General features: G+C 43.6%; 1 protein-coding gene across 8 annotated transcripts in view; it reads right to left on the reverse strand.

Moving 5' to 3' along the window:
* LOC108002059 (lachesin-like) overlaps positions 1 to 14,647 on the reverse strand; it is a 298,367-nt gene that overhangs the window by 241,135 nt on the left and 42,585 nt on the right. The window contains exon 1 of one of the 8 annotated variants that reach the window (XM_062086021.1): positions 473 to 2,218. The exons of the other annotated variants lie outside the window; for them this stretch is intronic. The gene's annotated coding sequence lies outside the window, so the exon portion shown is untranslated. Of the gene's footprint in view, positions 1 to 472; positions 2,219 to 14,647 lie in introns of those variants that run through there. 8 annotated transcript variants of the gene reach the window in all.

A 14,647-nucleotide genomic window follows, 5' to 3' on the forward strand; every position in this document is an offset into this window, starting at 1 on the left:
TTCCACAGATCGCATATTTTCAACGAAAATTTGAGAGCAGTCTGGAAATGATAGATTGGACGTTAGGAACGTGAGCTGCAAGAAACTTGCATTTACGTTACACCGATGAAGGGATATAATTTTCGGATGGGGGTTCGTTCCATAAGAGGGGGGGCTGTGCGATATTCGGGAGGCGAAACGGCTCGAGAGCGATACCACGGCGGGCACATCCCCGTAAAACAACGTCCACGGGGCGGAATTCCACGCGAGACACGCTTAAAATTCAATTATTGCGCCATCAAGAACGTCAAGCGTCAGACGGTGCGCGGCGCGCGGCTCTTTGAGGCCTTGTCGCGGCGGGACATCATTCGGCGATAACCGCGGAGACGTGCTCATAATTACATCCGCGGCGAGAACTGCTAGGAATGGCAGTCGTGCCGTTATTATTACGGAATTTACCGTCACGTAGGGGCGCAGACACGAACAACGATACCTGGTGCCAAAACGTGAGCCACGGAAACCTGGCAGCTGACGTCACATCGAAAACGTTATCGGGATGGGTATTCCTTTCATTCTTCTTTCTTCTTGCTTCGTATGACGCGTGATGTAATTATTATCACACACTCGAAAGATCTTGACGTGTTTCTCATATATATAGTCCTTTGATTTTTTTTACTTCTTTGCAATTTATAATTTCAACGAAGAAGAGAGTAAAATTTTGAACATCAACCACTTGGAATATGAGAGAGGGTAAAAATTTAATCGAGATTTCGTATATAATAGATAATGATTAAAATATCCAACAACTGGAAGTAATCTTTGCGATAATTACACGTATTTTCGTCAACACAGTAAAGTACGTATCTCTATTACGTGCACTTTTCTACTTACAACCACTCTGCTCGCTTCTTCACCAGCCAATTAGAACGTAAACGAAACTTTTATTCCTTTCCACCCTCCATACCATACCGTTACGTCCTCGTTCAACCCTTAGTAACGTCATCAAGCCGTGGGAAAAAGAGACGCAACACCGTCACGATCTCGTTACGTCCGTGGCATTTAATTAAGAAATAAGGAGCGCGAGGCTCGCGGTCACGTCCGCGCGAAAACTTAATTAAATCAACACATGATAAATTCGAAAAGGTAGGTGTATTCTTAGTCCTACGACGTGGATATATCTCCCTGAACCGAGCCCAGCTTCTTTCTCCCGGCCTTCGTCTTTCCTCCCCCAAAGGAATCTGTCTGCCAGCCGGAGATTAGGGGCGAGATTAGGGTGGGAGGAGGGGGAGGCGGAGGCGCGGGAACCGCGATAAATTCTCCTTTGACTTTATCGACGCTTCTCCCGCCCCGCGGTCAAAGTCGACTCACGAAAGTGCCGTTAAAAGGCAACATCCAACTCTGGGATTAGGTGTGTATTCGATCGATCGATCGGATCGGAACGGATCGGATCGGATCGGGGGCCGGCTTCCACGATTATTTGTCTTCGCGGCGATTACAGGGATGGGGGGACGCGAAGCCACGATTTTCCTCCACGATCGGCCGAGAGCAATACACCCCGATATCGTGGGATATTGCCCGAATCGCGATACGTCCCGGTAAACAAGATTTATCACGAGCAAGCCTTTGATATTTCCTTCGAAAATCATTCCATCCTTTCGAATTGGCCGACTCGTCTGTATTTCCATTCATTTCATCGTATTCGTATTTTTGAGACGTTGAAAAAGAAAAGGAAAAAGAGATTAGGAAATTTATCACAAATCGTGAAACGTTTGAAACGTCCAGTTTTAATTAATAATGTTTTGAAATGATAATAGTTGTTCTTTTTTTTGTATTTTGGCCCCACCCTCTTTTCTCTTCGAAATATCGACTATCGATATCTTTGGAAAGAACGGAATAACATTTTTGTAACGCGATCGCGAAATAGAGAATCGACGATCGAAGAGAAATAATGCGATTTACGGCCGATGTCGTTCCATATCGATCGATACGAACATTTCTTCATCGAGCGATCGTTATTTTCGTCCGTATCGGCGACAATCGGTCCCCTATCGATTCTGGTGGTTCTACGCTATGCGACCACGCTATGCGCGAGAACTATGTGGCAATAAGGGTTGCGCATCGCTGCGAGATGAACGCAACAACGCATAAACTCGGTTTACGCGGTTTCCGTATTTCCACGTGGAGAAAAAGAAAGAAAGAAAGAAACGACCGCTACGGTGGAGGCGTGTAATAATAAAAAAAAAAAGTCTCAACGCATGAGAGATGACCAAACCGCCTTAAAATCTGCCCGGATAATGACGCGGAGTTTTACGTAATCCCATTCTCCAAGATTATGGACAAGCGGGGTGCGGCGTTTTACGGTGGTTGTAATATAGCGTGTATAGCGCTAACGGCGCGTGAAATACTTATGAGCAAGAAGTAATAATAGAAAACGAGAAATATATCCCTCATAAAGGATTCAAGCCTTCGAGGGATGAAACAAATCTTAAATATTTAAACGCGATTGGCCTGGTTGTTATTAAATATTTGAACGCCCGATGTTTGAATATTTTCATCCCTTCTGAATCATTTAAAATTTCGAGCATTCAAATATTTGCGAGCCGGGGGCCGACTAACAAACCACACGGTGGCGCCAAACCGTCCATAAGAAAAATCTCTCGCGTCTCGATCGGTCGCGAACGATCGACAAATTTGAAAAAGAATTCCTACCGAGCGCGTAAACTCCAATATAAAACGCTTTATGGGGAGCCGCGTTCGTTTGGTCCACCGATTGACCGTCCGTATTGGCGATTCGTCGCGATTTCCCACGAGGTACGTCGTGGAAAGTGAACGAAAAAAAATAAAAAATAAAAAAAATATTATATATATATATGCGTGTGTGTGTATAAAGGAAAGAAAGATCGATGCGTCCTGTGGATTTAACGGGACGACCGCTTGGGATATGCAAAGTAGCAACAAGATATAGGGTCAACCCGTGTCCGACCCCTCCCCCTTTTTTCCACCCATTTTTTCTCCTATCTACGAGTTTTCCTTCTCGGCCTGGCCAGGTGTCGACACTCCGACGGCAATTTTTGCCACGAAAACCGCCACTTCAGCCCGCAACAAGCTGAATTGCGACTCCCACGAGAGGACGAATGGCAAAGGTGGATGGTTGCTGGACCACCGGCTTCCTCTCCACCTCAAGAACCGCGAAAAACGTATTGTTTCGCTCTCGAGACCTCGTCTATCAACTTGGCGTGAACCTTGAACCTTATTCTTGATCAAGACAGAACGATTCGAAGCAGCCTTGTTGCTGGGAGAAGAATGGAAGGATATCAATCATTTAAAGTTGTCCGAAAAAAACAACTTTAACAAAAAACTTGCTGTCGATTTTATTAAACACTTTCCCCATAAAGATATAGTATAGATTTCCTCTTCGTTGCTTCGATCATTATCCCTTCTTTCCTCCTCTCCTCTTCCTCCTCGCTATTAGAATTCGAGATTGGACACACGATCGGTAACACGAGAAACTTATTAATCGAAATACGAAACACGATTAATCATTCCAATGGAATGGATGTGGATCTCGTACGTAACTCGACAAAGCCCAATGTTCGATGTTGATCTATTCCGCGTCGAATAAATTCCACATTCCGTGTAACCGTGTAAAATCCACACTGATGAGGTGGAGGTGGAGAAATCGTGGGGGTGGAATAAAATTCATCGTGTTTTACAAACGATCGTGGATGAAAACGCGAACGTCGCGAACCGCGCTTCTATCGGTCTCCGGGAATTATTGGCCGATTCGAAAGCGGCGACAGTATGATTAAACTTAAATATTGAATCAAGTTTGAAACGAGATGGAATTTACTTTCCATCGTGCGGATTAATTAATAAAAATAACCGAAGCAATCGGATTAATTTGCATCGTCGAGAGAAGCGGTCGCCGCCGACACATCCGCGGGGGGAGGGGAGGGGCGCGGGGGGATATGATAGGAATGATAGGGAAGGAGGGGGAGTGGAGGATGGCTCGGTTTCGATTTTAACGCGCAATGTCACGTAGTTTCGAAATCACGAACGCACGTTCCCCATTATATCAAAACAACCACCGGCGGCTAACGGCCAACCGGGAAGAAAAATATTTGAAAGCGTGCGACAATCGATGGGGCGGCGGGGAGGACGTTTAATTAAAATATCGAGTGAAATTCAACGAAAACGTTTGTTGCCGAGATATTGATATATATATATATAGGAGTTGGTACTCGAGGCAGGATTTTTCGTGTAAGAACGACTAATCTTGTAGATCAACGATGAAGGATTGCATAGTTATATTTTAATCCGATTAGCCAAATATCCGAGATGATTTTTAAATTCATCGAAGAATCGTGGCTTTGTTGTTGGTTGAAAATCAAGGTTTATTATGAGTTGAGCAACCGAAGGCGAGTAGCTCAAGCTCGTTCCTAATACTCGAATGGAAATGGGAATCGTGACGATACACGCGCGATAGAAATGTTAACGAAGCCTCTGCGATGCTACATCGGGTTTCCCCCGGTTTCGTTTCTATTATATTACACGTACGATCGTACGTGCGACCACGGGTCTGGCCGGCAACGGTGCAACAACACTGTGTATCATTATTTGGGGGCCGAAGGGAACGAGATAGCCCCCGAACTGGCTAACGAAGGGAACTAATGAAGCAACGCGCAAAACGAGGGAAACCGGCTAATAAAGTTAGACAACACGTACGTTCAACGCGAACGTAAGAACGTACTACGATCATACTCCGAAGCGAGTTTCTGTGTTGCAATTTCCATCGTCAAAGCAAGAATGAACGTAAATTTCTCAATTTATACAGCCACGTATCCTCTTCTCCCCGCCAACCTTAAATTACCATCCCTCGGCGTCTCGTAATCCATTCGCAAGTTTACTTTAAAAAAAATAAATTATTCCCCATCTCCGATGCATTCTCTTCCCTCCCGTCCGATCTCTCTTTCGAGAGAACACTGCTCTAAGTGGAACGTGTCCGAAAGCGGCCGAGTTGTCCAGCGAGAAACACCCTAAATTTCAGCAGGTTTTTCCATCCCTTGTACATTATATCTTGTACATTAGGGCGATATTGGGCGAGGGGCGAGGGAGAAGAGAGGGGAGAAAGGAGGGCGAGGGTGCGGGGGGTCACGACATCGGGCGAGAGATAAGAGGGAAGCGCAAAAGGGGGCCAGATGAGATAGAGAACAGTCGGTTATACGTGACTATGGGCGAGGTTGGCTATGTCTATGGAAGGTGCACCTAGACGCCGCTCTACTCGGAAAGTACAGCGGCAGTAATGGTCCACTAAATCACATTATATTGTTTCTTGAGGAGTGAGAGAGAGAGAGAGAAAGGATGAGGGAAGAGTAGTAAGGGTTCACGGCATTCGAGCAAAAGGCCTCTTGTTCTCGCATCGTTCCGAGAGAGCTACTAGAAAACAACCGGCCACCTTCCGCAAACCTCCTCCTCCCCCTGCTAACCGTTGCCCACGAGATTGCGGAATATATGTTTGCGCGCAGAAGTACCGTTGTCCACGGACACGAAATAGACGTACATTCAAAATCATATTTTTCTTTTTGAGAGAGGTTGAACGTTCATCGGATGATCGATCATGGGACCATTCGAAAAATGGGTACGCGATCGATATCGATTCTGGAAATCGTCGCTTCGAATTTCTGCACGAGTATAATAAGAATTTTATTCCAACCGGAGTGTATTATTTCCGCTGATATCGAAGCTGGGAACGAATTAAAAAATTGAAAGGAGTATGGCTGCAGATTGGAAATCAACGTTTCCCGTTCTCGTTACAGATCTCCAGCTTTTCCAGGAAAATTTATTCCTTGGCTGTGGCTGCGAATTTAGCTTTAGAATATCAAATATCTTGGGAATCGTTTCATATTCTGATGCGATAAATTCTCTTCATATCAAACTCTTCGCGTATTTTTTTTATTAAATCTGGCATATCTGAGCTTTACATCTTTTTAATTCTTACGAATCAAGTTCTCTTGCAACGATTCCAAGGGGAGGGGATAAGAGGGAATCCTAGGTGGTAATCGTACGACTAAAGTATTCAGAGAGACAGCGATGCAATTCTTTACGTCAGATTACCGAAATTGTGACGGAAGAGGTAGAATTTCGTCCGGAAACGAGACGTTATGGGTGGCCATTCCGTCTGAAATACCCGTATCTAATTTCGTCAGTACACGGCACGTGCGTTTTTCTTTCTACTCCCCCCTCCTCTTCCTTCCTCTTTCTCTTTTTCGCTTTACAAAGAATAGCACGCGTTTGTTCATAAAATATTTACAATGTTTCTAACGTATGTACACGAGTACGAGATGAAATCTTGGCTCCGCGCTGTGTTCTACACATTTTTAACGGTGGAAACGTAATTTATATTTTTTCAACGGGGGAGAACGGATTTCGACGTAAATAAAACGCAAAGTTAAACTTATACGTTACAAAAGAGAGAGAGAAAAAAACATTCCTCCCTCCCTCCTCCCCATCCAGGATTCGCCATTTATACCGGCTTCCTTTAATGCGAAAGCGTTAAAGGAATGGAGAACGGAAGCGTCGATAAAAAGCGAAAATAAAAGTTGCCCGGGAATCAACTGGATGGTTGCAAACAAATCCTTCGGGAAGAGGCGACGAAAAAGGAAAGAAAAAAAGAGGGGAAAAAATGAAGAGAGAAGAGAAGAGAAGAGAGGGGGTGGCGATCCAGACGGAAAATATTATGATACGAAGGGAAAAGCGCGGAGAAGAAAATTAATAAAGCTGATGGAAGAATTAAGAAACGGACGCGACGAGCTTTGAGGCAGGGGGTGGAAGGCGAGCTATTGTTTTTTTTTCTTTTTTCGAGAAAAAATCGCGACGACGACGACGATGATAAAAATCGGTTGGAAATACTAACGTATCTCGCGGTTGAGAAAGGGGAGAAGAAGAAACTGGAGAGAAAGTTCTTTCCTTTAAAATCTCTCGAGAAGCGGCGACAACGCCACTCCCGATGAAAAGAACTGGCATCGACGTAGAGGGTGACGATTTCTTAATGCAACTAGCAATCGTAACGTTTACCGGGTTGAGGGGTGTGCGCATCCCTTTTTAATGGAAGCAACTGCCCATTCTATCCCCCCTCCCCATTGAAAAGTGGCTAGCAGATTGCGACGAAAGGGGCATTACACCTAGCAGTGTGGAACTATTGGAAGAGATAGTGTCGTGGAAAAGAACAAAAAAAACGAGCGAGAACGAGATGGCACGAGGTCTGAAAGGAAGGGAGATAAGAAGCTGGTAGAAGGAAACTGTCCAGGATACAGTGGCGCGTGAAGGAGGAGCTTGGGTTTAGGAGAGTAAAGGGAAATGCCTAAGAAAGGGAAGAAAAAAGAGTGGATCGTGAAATGGTCGAAATGGAAGGATGAAGAAGTAGGAATTTGTCGATACGTGAAAGGAGCTGTATGTTGCTACGAATAGATATCGCTATATTTTTTTTTATCAGATATCCGATCTTATTTTACAGAGACGCGAAAATAGGCTGGAAAACATTGTCTCTGCGAATCATTATCCGCTAAAAGGAATATAGAGACAAAGAGCGAAAAGAGAAGAAGGGGAAAAGAAAAGAAAAGAAAGGAAAAGAAGACGAAAAGACGAGAGACATCTTTGAGGTTCCCATTTCTCCTTTCATTCGATCGAGTCAAATGGAAAGAGGAAAATGATTTCTCTGTGCGAGCTACGAGCGTAAACGTTTACCAAGGTGAAACCGTTCATTGTGGACAACGCCTTAAGGGAGGGAACACAGAGGACGGTTCCGCGCGTTCTTCTTCCGATGAAGAGTTCTTAGCTGGTTACAAAGGATGGAAATACGAGAAAAGCTGCGAAACGAGGGACGCGTGAGAGGGAGAATAAGACGAAAAGAAAAAAAAAGACACGCTTGGAGATAAACGAGAGCGAAACGAGATAACGAACAGGAATTAGAGCGATAAAAATGATACGAGATTTCGAGATAAAGAACAACGTATTTCCAACCGTGAAAAAGAAAATCCAGGATATCGAATATCTTTAAATTTTCATTCTGTAGAATGTACATTATACGCGGATAAATGTAAAAATGTGGAAAGAAGATTTAAGAGATGATTCCAGAAGACAAAGAAAAAATGAAATAATAAAAGGAAAATTAGAAAATTTCGCTCGGGGCTTCTCTTTTCTTCGTTGTTGATAGATAAAAATCGAATAAAATATGTCTGGATGCAAGTAAATCTTATACAAATAAATATAAAAATCATTCTTGCGATTCTTCGATCCAACGACACGTGAAAGTTTATCTCGCATAAATCGTAAAAAAGAGAATTGAATACAAGCGCAGCCCACCCACGTTTCGTTTAAAACCGCAAAAGAATCGTCGCATTTGTCTCGGATCAAAACGGGAGAGCAAATCAAAATTCACCCCTACATCTAAAGAAAAAAATACGAATATTATATTTATAGGAGTTTTACAACTCGATTAAACTTTTCTGATTTGAAATTTTATGTTATAAAATACGATTTCGAATTAATAAACAAGCAGATTTATCGAATTTAATTTACCCAATATTTCACCAAAGTATAATATGCAAGAATAAAGAAAAAGAAGAACAAGAGAAAAAGAAAAGAATGGAGAACAAGAAGAGGAGCAAGAAGAGGATCGGGAGGCAGGAATAATCTTGGAGAAAACGGGAAACGACGAGAAGGAAACAAAGCGGTTCTTCTCTTTTACCATTGCCGAGTAATGGCAATTTCCTCGAAAATTGAGGGCGTCCCCTAACTACCCTTGCTTTCCCAGCCTCGCCACCTTATTACATAACGCGCGTAACGTCTGTCTGAGGCGCACGATATACGTGACACTTGCTCGCTTGCCTGTGCCTTCCCCCTAGGCTCGGGATGTGGTGCGGTAAATGTCTGCCAAGTTCGAGGAACGCGTTCGTCTTGTCTCGAGCAGCGGACCGGTTAACTAGCACCTTGGTGGTAGCGCACAACTTGTGCCAACGATTCCGCGTCCCCTCGAATAAACTCGAATGGACATCGACTGAAAACTATCTCGAGGACTTGGGCTGAGGGAGAGAAGGAGGGGAAGAATTTCAGACGCGTTAACGGACCTCGCTCGTTACTTTTCCTAACTCGAATCGCTTTTATTTCGAAGATGTTGCGTCGCAATATCCAATAATACTCGTGGAACTCGTTTTACTTCCAAGTTCGTTTATATGCGCGCAATTTCACTAGCGATTATATGGAATCTGGCTCAACTTTTTCTTTTTTTTTATTATCTGAATTACTCGAGCGTAACTATACTCGTACGAGGGAGTAGGTTATAATCAGAGATCTTTGATTTTCGTGAAATTTTTTTCATATTGCGAATTTCTATGAACCAGGAAAATAGCTTCTTTTTTTTGAGAGAGAGAGAAAAGAACGAGAGAGATCTAAAAAAAAGAAAAAAAAAAGAAGAAAGAAAACCGAAACAACTTTAAGAACGATACAAGGTGTAATACTCGAGAGAACGAAAAATAATGGAAAAATAATGGAAAGACGTATACGTAAAACGAGATAAGAAGAAGAGAAAAAAGAAGGTGAGATTTCGATCTTGCGCCGAAGATACGGTGGAAAGTTTGCTCCATAGTTAAGGACTTGCGTCGCCGTGTTATGTAGAATTAAAATGAGGTTGCGTCTACCGCAACTGCCGCAGTTATCCGCAGTGTCTCCTCGGGAATTCCGAGGTTACGCTCTTACGAGGTCCCAGCAGGCGTGTGATCGGCGACTTGTGGACACTGGGAACACTTTGGCAAGTTTGTGCCCTGCTCTTAACGAAGCGAAAGCCACCACCGGTAAACGGAAGAGGGCGGCCGTTCCCGTCACGATTCCTCGGCTAAGGCCCTTTATAGTCCAATTCTCTCGTGAATGCGTCGCGGTTTATTTCGCCCTCCTCCAATTGCGATACGGATGAAAATGCGGACGAAAATGCGTCGCAAAAACTAAAACAGGAACCGGAGTTGTCCTTAACCGAGGGGGGGTGATGATCACGAGCACTCGATACATTTTTAACACGTTCAATTATCCCCGTATAATTCCTTTGCTGCTTCAGAATTAACAATTTCAGACACAAGGAGATTTATCATCGGCAAAGCTGAAACTAATGAAACGATTGAATAGGAAGCTCGCGTTTAACGTTATACGATGTTTCAACGTATTGCTCTCAACCGTATTACCTTCTCAGCTTTTGTTTGTGCCGCCGCTTAATCTGCATTACGATTTCGTTTGTCCTATCTACCTCCCCTCCTCTCTCCTCGACCCTCCTTTCGATTCTATTTCGAATGGGTCGGATATCCGCGCGCGCGCGCGCGCCACCCCTTATTACGAGAATTTTAATTAAAAGTCCGCGCGATACGGCGGCACGATATGGAGGAACGACGCGGACACGGCGGGGCGAATTCCCGCCGGAGTCGCTCGATTTTTTTCCATAACCGGGCTTTTCCCTTTTTTTCTTTTTTTTTTTATATCAAGTGGCTTATACGGGTCGAAGAAGAAACTTTAATCAGCCGGAAACATCGCATTCGCGCAAACTCCCGCGTATTTCGGCGTCGTAACCGTTACACCGAGATAACGAGCACGGCGTTTCAATCAACTTTCCAAAAGCGAAACCGCGCGTGCATTGGCGCGGGGTGTGGCCGAGGGTGAAAGTCTTGAAACATTTTGAATTCTACGGCGCGACGGGGGAGGGAGGAGGGGGGGATTGGACGGCAAAGCTTTATGAAACGCCGACAAAGCGACCGCATTCTATTTACCCGCGCCGTTTCAAGTTTTTCGCTCCGCCCGTTTATTGCCTCCGCTCCCATCGTTTCGCCCGTAATTTTGTTGACACGTCCGAGGAGGATGCGGTGTAACGCGTGATAATCACGCGCGATTCCCGATTAATGGAAGGGGAAATTCATCGAAACGATCGAACGACAAACTTTCCCCTCTTTCGCCGCAGTGGGGTCGTTTCGATAACGAACGAATTACGGACACGGTAACGGGAAAATTTCTATTTCTAAGAATCGGCAGAATCTGGAAATCGATACAAGCCTCGATGCGAGCCGGGGGGAGGGAGGTTGCGAATTTGTCCGGTAAATTTTGCCCGGGGGATGGAAAATCCTCGATACGATTTCAGGCACGTAACCGTGAAAAAATTCGAGATTCCACGAGCTCACGCAACGGTATTTAGCATGGAACCACGCGGTTTCCGATATTGGGGGACGAATGGGGGATTCACAGGAACGAAGGAAGCAGAAATTTTCTATCGGCGCAATCGGGGCCGCCGCGCCACGTGGATTTCGAAGCCACGGAGGCCCCGGCGGAAGCGTTCTCGAAATTCCTGTCTGCTTCGCGGCTATTTGACAGACCCGTTCCATCTGTTGGAATGGCCCCCCTGACCATCGTCATCATCTATCGCGGGCCTCGATAATTCCCGTAATTGAAACCGAGGAAATTTGCCGAGCCTACGGATCACCGCGGCAAGTATGGAGAAAGCGAGATTGACAGCGATATTGGCACACCTTAATTGCATTACTCTCGCCAACCCCTCCTCACTCCATGATCGATTCGGTAACGTAACGTCGAAAGAAAAAGCGGACGTGTTTTTCTTTCTTTTTTCTTTCTTTCTTTTTTTTTTTTCTTCATAACCTCAACATACGACATTGACAAGAATCTCACCGTATTTTAAGAAAAGTTTTAAGAAAACACTTTACATACATTAAAGAAACAACATTAATATCAACAACAAAAAGGATTTAATTTAATTCTTCATTTCCATTGAAATATTTCGTGAATCACGATTCCCTTGTAATTTGTACAGAATTGAATTGTACATTTTTGAAATAATTACACATCAAATTGTAAAACATTCTTGAGAATTAATTCCAGTTATATTAAACTTTTTCATCCTTGTAAAGAGACCTTGTTGAAACGTCACAATTCCGTTGAGCGTTTTAAATTAATCGAAGAGCGACCGGGGAGGAGGATAACACTGCGAATATTGTTCGCGCAACATCAATAAGAAAGGACAACTATGTCGCGGAATTGGTCGGGATAGCCGCGTGTTTCATAGGATAGTTTGCTTGCGCGTTTGATGGACAAGTAGAGAGCAACGGAGTAGCTTAATAGCAATATTGGTCACTGTTAACTGTACGGTCGTAATTAGACCCGTGGCTATTGGTATTCTGAGGGATTCCTGAAGCTAACCCCTCCCCTCCCCGCCAACAGAGCGCAGCGCGACATAATTTACCGAAATAGCTGTACGATCGCGGCCAGCATACCTTTGATAACGTCATTAAATTCGCATTCTGCGGTACGTACACGGTCGCTGAGCCAATTTTGCGCGACAACAAAGGACTCTCGCCACCCTTCCTCCCGATAAATCAATTTCACCCATCGCGACCCTCCTCTCACCATCTTTTTTTCTTTCCGCCCATTTATTAAGTCTCGGACGAGCAATTGCCGGGAGAAACTTTACAAGACGCGCGTCAAAGTGTTTTTTTAAAACTGTGTACGTTCGTGAACTGATGCAGAGTACTTGTTTCTTAATATCTCGAAAGATTATTATGCGAACAGAGGGAAATGTTTCTTTTCGATTCGTATTTCGAAATAAATTCCGATCGAATTTCGGAAAGGATGATGGAATAATTTCCCGTTCAAGTTTTAATTCCAAGATATTCCATCGAGAATTTTGGAGAAAAGAAAAACGAATCAGCATCAATCTGCCGACATAATGACGAAACAGTGCATTGGTGATTCGAGAAAATGAAACTCTGGTGGAAAATTTGCCATTTGCCTCCGTAAAACGCGAATTCATTCTTCCCCTGCTACAACCCCTCCCGCGTTTCTCAATGACCTCGATTTCCGTTGATTCGAGCCGCATTACCGGAAGTGCCTTATTTTCACCCTGCTTCCACTGAATGGATACCGCCCTTTCATTTTACTTAATAGCGTCGTGAGCGACGGAAATTGTCTTAATTTTAACTCGAGTTTCATCGATTTAAGCACAATTAATATACAATCGCGCTTTATCGAGCTCATTGACAAGTCGAATTATGGAAACGAACGAAAATTCCATTCTCAATAGCAATTTTCGGTAAAAGAAAAAGAATAATAATAATAATTTAAAATAACTTATTATAACTTTGTAATAGGGATAGAACAAAATTGTGTTTCTCAATGAAAATTGTATATCGCAATTGTAATATCGATATATTCTTGTATAATTGTATTCAATCACGCTACGCAAACTTTAATCGAAATCAGAAATTTTTGAATCAACACTCCGATATAATAAGTAAAAAACAAATAAACGCGAAAACTTATCGCTTAAACATGTCGAGTAAACAAAGGAAACAAGAGATCATCTGAGACGAAAAAAGAAAGAAAGAAAGAAAGAAAGAAAAAAAGAAGGCGACACCTGGTCTGGCTCGGTTTACGAAGCACGTAGTGTCGCAGTCAAGGCTGACCTATATATGGGCTGCACCACTGTCTGATCCCGTGTACAGCCGTTCTCCTTGTGTGCCTCTCGACTTAGCGGTCACAAGAACGTAACGTAACATCGGTTCACGCGTGAACACACACCTCTTCCGTGCTTTCTCCTCCACCGAAAATCCGCTACAAACCGGCATGGCGGAGGAAGTACGGGGAGGAAAGATTTTCGCGAACAGGAGCGAAGCCGCAAATCTTTGGATTATGAGAGATGGTATTGGAACCGATATTTCTGTATTTATCCGGATATCTATCTATATATATATATGATACCGAGTTCTAACAAACTAACCGCGATAAATATTATGGAATTAACTGTTGAATTATAGGAAACCGTGGGAGAAGTTTATCTCGCTTCGAAATTTCTCTTCACTTATTAAATTATCGAAGGAAAATATATGTGTACGGTCGGAAAGAAATTACGGGAAAATTGAGAAAGATTTGTAATGATTTCTTCAGGATTATCATGTAAAATTGATCTATAATAATGTAGCAGAAAAATTTTGGAATTTATAATAATTAATATATTATAATAAATCTGGCAGAAATCGTTTGTTATTTCAGATCAAAATTGTTCTCCTTTTATGGACAAGTATCTTATGGTCGGATACTTGTGAACGGATAATGTACACATAAATGCACGGTTAAATGGAATATGCGTGAGCAACGATTCTCCACACGGACAATAGAATTGGATCATTAATTGAAGCCGAACGTACGGGTAAAAAGCGATACCGGTACAAAGAGTAGCGAACGAGGAGGGAGAAAAATCGACGTTATGTGACGTTCGATTCAATAGGACCGTCTGTCGCAGTACAGTCTCCAAGGATTTTAGTACGGATTATTCCAGTACCTGTCGTTCAGTCACGGTACGATTGTCGACAAAGGAGACGATCGATCCAACCCCTCTCGTTCTTTTTTTTTCTCCTCCTTCTCCACTCTCTCTCTCTCTCTCTCTCTCATCGTAAATCGCGGCCGAACAGCTCCCCCGTGGCCCGGTCGATGATCGAGAAAGTTTCGCGGATTGTTCTACGTGTATTTGTCTCTTCTCGCCCCGAGAACGTTGATCATTCCCCTCTTCAAATAAAGCATTTCAGATATCGGGGAACAGATGTATCATCGACGCTGGTCGACAAACACCGGC

This window comes from Apis cerana, linkage group LG1, assembly GCF_029169275.1.
Source record: "Apis cerana isolate GH-2021 linkage group LG1, AcerK_1.0, whole genome shotgun sequence".
Lineage (NCBI taxonomy): Eukaryota > Metazoa > Arthropoda > Insecta > Hymenoptera > Apidae > Apis > Apis cerana.